Below are 6,271 nucleotides of genomic sequence, written 5' to 3' on the forward strand. Positions count from 1 at the left end.
TTCTCTCAAAAATCAAACAATTCTCCTCCTTGTTTGATCACTAAACTTCTCCCCCTTGTTGGCACATGCACACATCAAGGCTAAACAGACCTAAAGCTCCCCCTGAACCTGAGACTCCCCCTGAGAATATGCTATGCAATGAATGCAATGCAGGAGGTGTAAGTGAAAGCATTCAGGGATACAAGGAGATGAGCAACATCTAGTCACAAGCATGTGTGCATCCATAAACAAGACCTGCATCTAGCTCAACAGGGTATATCAAATCAGTCTAGAGCTAAGCAAGTTCAGTTTAGGAGAAATAAAAGCATCACCCGTGATCTAGCACTAACAAGTAGGGAATGGAAAACAGTGCTAATCAAACTCATACAGGTGAGCCAAGCAGCCAAAGCAAGTTGCAAACATCCATGTTGCAATCAAATTATATCAAGCAATTATTAATTCCAGGGGTTGAAAACTTGTCATGCTTTACTTAGCACCGAGGCCAAGCCTATGCCAAAGGCAATCAGAAGCTTAAGACACTCGTTTCAGTCATGCACAGTCTTGCCCGGATTCTCACAAGTGCAAAGTGAGCCATCCCGAAAGCTCGATCAGTGCGACAAGCAATCCCACCTGGATCTTTCCATTCCATTTCAAGCACAATCCATCAATTTTACCAATTTTAGATCATGTCAAATATGAATTGCTGAACCAGGATGAATTGCAACAAGTTAAGTATCAAGAAGCTACACTAGCATGAATAAGATAGCAAAGCATATCAACACGCCGTAACATTCTAGTAGCCAAGATAGGGTGACCATGTTTTCAGATTTTCAAAATAAAAACAGTTATACTCAGAAGATCTAATATACACAGAAGAGCAAGCTGAACATGATCACATTTATAGACTCACACTAGCAAGCACTAGGAGATCATAGCAATGTATACAAGAATGCTAGTGCAAGTGTGGCAATGCAAGATGCAGAAATGTACAATGCATATGCACAAACCAACTACCAAACCTTGAAAACAAAGAGAAGAACATATAAAACCTACAAAGCTAACCAAAGAAAAGCTAGCAACTAAAAGGGGTAACAAACCCCAAGCTCCCCTCGCAAGCGAGCAAAAGTCTCAAGCTCAAGTGGTTTGGTAAGGATATCTGCGGTTTGCCTCTCGGATGGTACATGGATCATGTCTATGTGGCCTCTCTCATGGTTATCTCGCAGGAAATGGAACCTGATGTCTATGTGTTTGGTTCTGGAGTGGAGCACTGGGCTCTTTGCAATGCAAATGAAACACATGTTGTCTACAAAGATGGGAACCCTACCAAAACTCAACCCATAATCCTGCAAAGTTTGTTTCATCCAAAGAATATGAGAACAGCAGCTAGCAGCGGCAACGTATTCGGCTTCTGTGGAAGAGAGCGCTACACTAGCTTGCTTGCGAGAGGACCACGAAACCAACGATGTACCGAGAAAGTGACAAGTGCCAGAAGTCGACTTGCGATCCAACTGGCACCCACCAAAATCGGCATCCAAAAAACCAACCAAAACAAGAGATGAATCCGCAGAATACCAAAGACCGAACTCAGGAGTGAACTTGAGGTACATGAAGATGCGTTTCACCACTTGCTTGTGGGAGGTGTGCTGCGAAGCCTGATACCGCGCACAGAGACCGACCCCGAACTGAATGTCCGGCCGGGTCGCCGTCAGGTACAGAAGGGAGCCAATCATGCTCCTGTACTCCTTCTGGTCCACCGCTTCACCGTCCAAGTCCGCATCAAGCGTCGTCGATGTGCTGATCGGAGTCAGCTGAGGAGACAAGTCACTCATGTCGAACTTCCGCAGCAAGCCCTTGGTGTACTTGGCTTGATGAACGAACGTGCCCTGAGGAGTTTGCTTGATCTGCAGCCCGAGGAAGAATTCAGCTCACCCATCATGCTCATCTCAAACTCCCTGGACATCTGCTCAGAAAACTTGGAAACAAGAGCGTGAGAAGAGCCACCAAAGATGATATCATCCACGTAAATCTGAACCAACAAAAAGTCAGAGCTAGAGCGCACGAGGAACAAGATTTTATCAACACATCCCATTTTAAAACCTTGAGCAAGCAAGAAATTTTTCAGCCTATCATACCAAGCTCTAGGCGCCTATTTCAAACCGTAAAGAGCTTTCTGAAGTTTGTAAACTCGGTTTGGAAAGTTGGGATTTTCAAAACCAGGGGGTTGTTTCACATAAACTTCCTCTTCAATAAAACCATTCAAGAAGGCAGATTTCACATCCATTTGGAAAACTTTAAAATCTTTGGAGGCAGTAAAGCAAAAAAAATTCGAATCGCTTCTAAGCGCGCTACCGGGGCAAAAGTTTCCTCATAATCTATCCCTTCTTTTTGGCAAAACCCCTGGGCAACAAGACGAGCCTTGTTCCGCACTACCAACCCATTTTCACCTTGCTTGTTCTTGAAAACCCATTTGGTTCCAATGGGGTTACAAGCAGGCGGAGGCTCAACCAAAACCCAAACTTGATTCCTTTCAAAATTTTCGAGTTCCTCATGCATGGCATTGACCCAATTGGAGTTAGAAAGTGCGTGTCCAACATCTTTGGGCTCGAAAGAGGCAACAAATGCTGAATGAGCAAAGCCAGTGATACTTGTTACCTTGGACCGTGTGACTCGCTCGTTGAGGTCACCTAGCATCTGTTGAGGTGGATGATGACGCTGAATGTGTCGCGGTGCTTCCCTTGTCGAAGTCGCCTCCTCAACCAAAACTGGTGTCTCCTCAGGTGCAGCTGGTGAAGGCTGAGTCACCTGCTCGATCGGCCCCCGGGAAGTAGATGTAGTCGGGTCGGGAACGTCATCATCGTCCGAGCTCGTGGCGGAGGTGGCTGGGTCCACAGCACGCGTGGTAGCCTCAGCATCACCCTCTGTAGCTTCTTCCTCCTCATCTTCAAAGATGGGGGTGCCGAGCTCATCATCTCCTGCAACTTCAAAGATAGAAGCATTGCACGGTGCAGTCTCGTCAAAAGTGACTTCACAAGTCTCTCTGACGATGTTTGTATCAATAATCAACACACGGTAGGCTCTGGAATGAGAAGCATAACCGAGGAAAATTGCGTCAGACGAGCGAGACTCAAACTTATCAAGATTTCCTTCCTTCAGCACAAAACACTGGCAACCAAAAACTCTGAGATGGTCAACATGGGGCTGGCGTCCAAATCGCAACTCATAAGAGGTCTTGTGCATGAAAGCACGCAAGAAAATACGATTGGACACATAACAAGCGGTGTTAACCGCCTAAGCCCAGTACTTTCTAGGAGTCCTATGCTCATCGAGCATCGTCCTAGCCATATCAACCAGCGTCCGATTCTTCCGTTCTACAACTCCATTCTACTGTGGAGTGTAGGGGGAAGAATACTGGTGTTCAAGACCTTGATCACTGCAAAAGGTGTCAAAATGAACGTTTTTGGATTCTGTGCCATTGTCACTGCGAATTGCTCTCATGGCTTGGGGTAGCTTGTTTTTCAACCTCAAGATCAAGTCTCGAACAAACTCGAAAGCCTCATCCTTGGTTCTCATGAAAAAGACCCAAGAATAGCGAAAGAAGTCATCCACAATCACAAGAACGTACCACTTCCCACCAACCGACATCACCCGAGAAGGACCGACTGTGTCCATATGTAGCAACTCTCCAGGGTGATGGTCATCACCTGATTAACAGGCGAATGAGGTGGCAACCATCTTCCCGTGGCGATACAGATGGCAAACAAGATCCTTCTCAAACTTCAATTTGGGCAATCCTCGGATTATGCCAAGTGAGCTAAGTCTCGACAACAAGTCAAAGCTCAAATGTCCAAGTCTCCTATGCCACTTCCACAAATCAGAAGAAGGACCAGCCAACAAGCAACAAGAAGGACCAAGAGAAGTTCCAGAGAAGTCAATCAAGAAAATCCGATCGCGAGTGTTGACGCTCCTTAGCGCCCCTGATTTATATACCGCAAGCGCACGGTTTCGTGTAGCTTTTCCCTTAGAGTATTCCCCCAAGGTTTATCAATCCACAGAACCAAAGAGACAAGAAACAATCTACTACCATAGAGATTCCTTTGTGTTGATGTGGTGTAAAACGAATCTAATCTATTAAAATCGACAAACACCGAAGGTAGCAAGAGAAAGTTAGAGATAACCAATCTAGATCACCTAGATCATGCATATGTTGTAGTTCCAGCTAGATGTAATGAAGTAAGATAGATGTGAATCTCACTGAAAAGCATCTTTAAACTCAAAATCTCCAATCCGATCCCTCGATACCCCACCTACTTAGTGGCAACGGCCTGTCACAACGCCACCCCTTTCGACAAAAGTACCCTGAAGCAAGTCGAACCCCCTTTGGTAGTTCCGCCATGAACCTCTAGCCACCATGACTACAAGATCATGCTAAGCGATCTATCTCGATAATAGATCTAGGATGAAGCAAACCCAAAGAAAAGAATGAAATCGAAAAAGAGAACATGGTCGCTAAACATTCGGAATCACAAATAACTTTACCATGAATGATTGTACATCACAAGATCACAACCGGAGCCCTACCTTGATCTTGATGATCCTAGCTCCAGAACTCCGACGTGGTCTTCCTTGCAAGGTTCCCACGTCGGCTAGGGAATCCCCTAGACAACTAGCACGACCCTCGGCTCTCCGAGAGGTGTCCCTCTATCTTCTCTGCTCCTTGGCGTCGTCTCCCGAATTGATCTCTGCGTGAACCATGGGGAAAGGTCTTTAAATAGCCTCAGGAAACCCTAGGTCAAAAGGGGAGGTCGAACCGACCTAAAAAAAGGGCTGGGCCGGCCGGCCTAGCTCATTCCTTCACCGTCTCGTGTTCTTCTTTCTCTCCAAGTCTCCTGGAATCTTCTAGAGTTTATGTCTTTCACGATTGTACCCCATTAGACGTCGTTATCTTCGAGTTTTCTTCGAGGAAAAGGATAGGATGGAAAATCCTTCCTTAAATATCTCTTTACTTTGCTTAGCCCCGAAGTATCTTGATCTTATCTTGTGGGCTTCGTCCTTTGGCTTTCTTCGTGTCATCGCGTGATCGTGGGCCTCGCCATTTCATGCTTCAAAATTGGTCAAAAACCTGCAAAAATGAAGTACCTCCAAAATATATGTGCAAATGTGAAAACGACCAATAATTGGGCTGAGGTTAGGATGGTTAGTGATTTTAATATTAAATTCATGCCATTATCAAAGTTAAATAGGGGATAAAATGGATACTTAAGGAGCGCCAACATTCCCCCCATGCTTAAACCTTGCTCGTCCTCGAGTAAGTCTTTGATAAAAATCAGCGCTGCCTTTCAGTGTCCAATCCCTGCACTTGATCATACACGAGAAAACACAATGCTCCCAAAAATATTTTGCAGTTAATAGTTCAAGTTGTAACCAGCTTTTTCAATGTGGAAGGTAGATACAAGTTAAATGCTTCCCCACAATAATTAAGCACATGCTCTCAAAATTAAACAAGTCTCAGAATTAAGAAAGTAAGTTCCATAAGTAATGCTAAACCAAGATCAATAATTTAAACCTCATTGAAATTTGCTCATGGAAACTCTCAGCTCATCTTGTCTCTCAATCTTGCTAGAACTACCTCCTTTCTTTCTCTCATATGTATGTGTGAGGCTTTATTTGGAGCTCTGGAAAGGTTAGTCCTAACAAAAGATATTATAATCAAGATATTATTAAAACAAGAAATACTTCTTATGGATTTACCGAGACTCGTCAAAAAGACCATTGGAAAATAATTTCTTTGTGGAGAGGGAGAGAATGGAACACACACTTTGGATGGTGGACATGAGCAAATGGCAACGGTTGATCCCAAGGCACAACTGAAGTCCTTGTTATCGGATTGCACATGGTTGGAATAATTGAGTATAGAATAATCTTCAAAGTACCTGGAGTTTTAATGAAGCAAACGGGACCGAGGAGCTTTTCATCATCATTCATTTTTTTTCTTTTCTCTCTTCCTCTTTTTTTTCTTTCTTTTTGCTCCTCAGAACCGTTGGCAACACAATGCACTTACTCCACCTCCCCCCATGCTTGAACTTTTGCTTGTCCTCAAGCAATGAAGTGATGATAACTTGATGGAGTGAGTGCACAAAACCTTTATCAATTCTCTGGACTCAACTTTGGAATTCAATGGAGCATCTCCTCGTGAAAGATTGAAGCCAACAGAGGAGGAAAAGGGGCAGGCCGACCGGCCTAGGGGTGTTGGGCCGGCCGGCCTACTGTCTGTAGGCCTCCACTTCTTCGGATT

Source organism: Panicum virgatum, chromosome 2N (genome assembly GCF_016808335.1).
Source record: "Panicum virgatum strain AP13 chromosome 2N, P.virgatum_v5, whole genome shotgun sequence".
Taxonomy (NCBI): Eukaryota; Viridiplantae; Streptophyta; class Magnoliopsida; order Poales; family Poaceae; genus Panicum; species Panicum virgatum.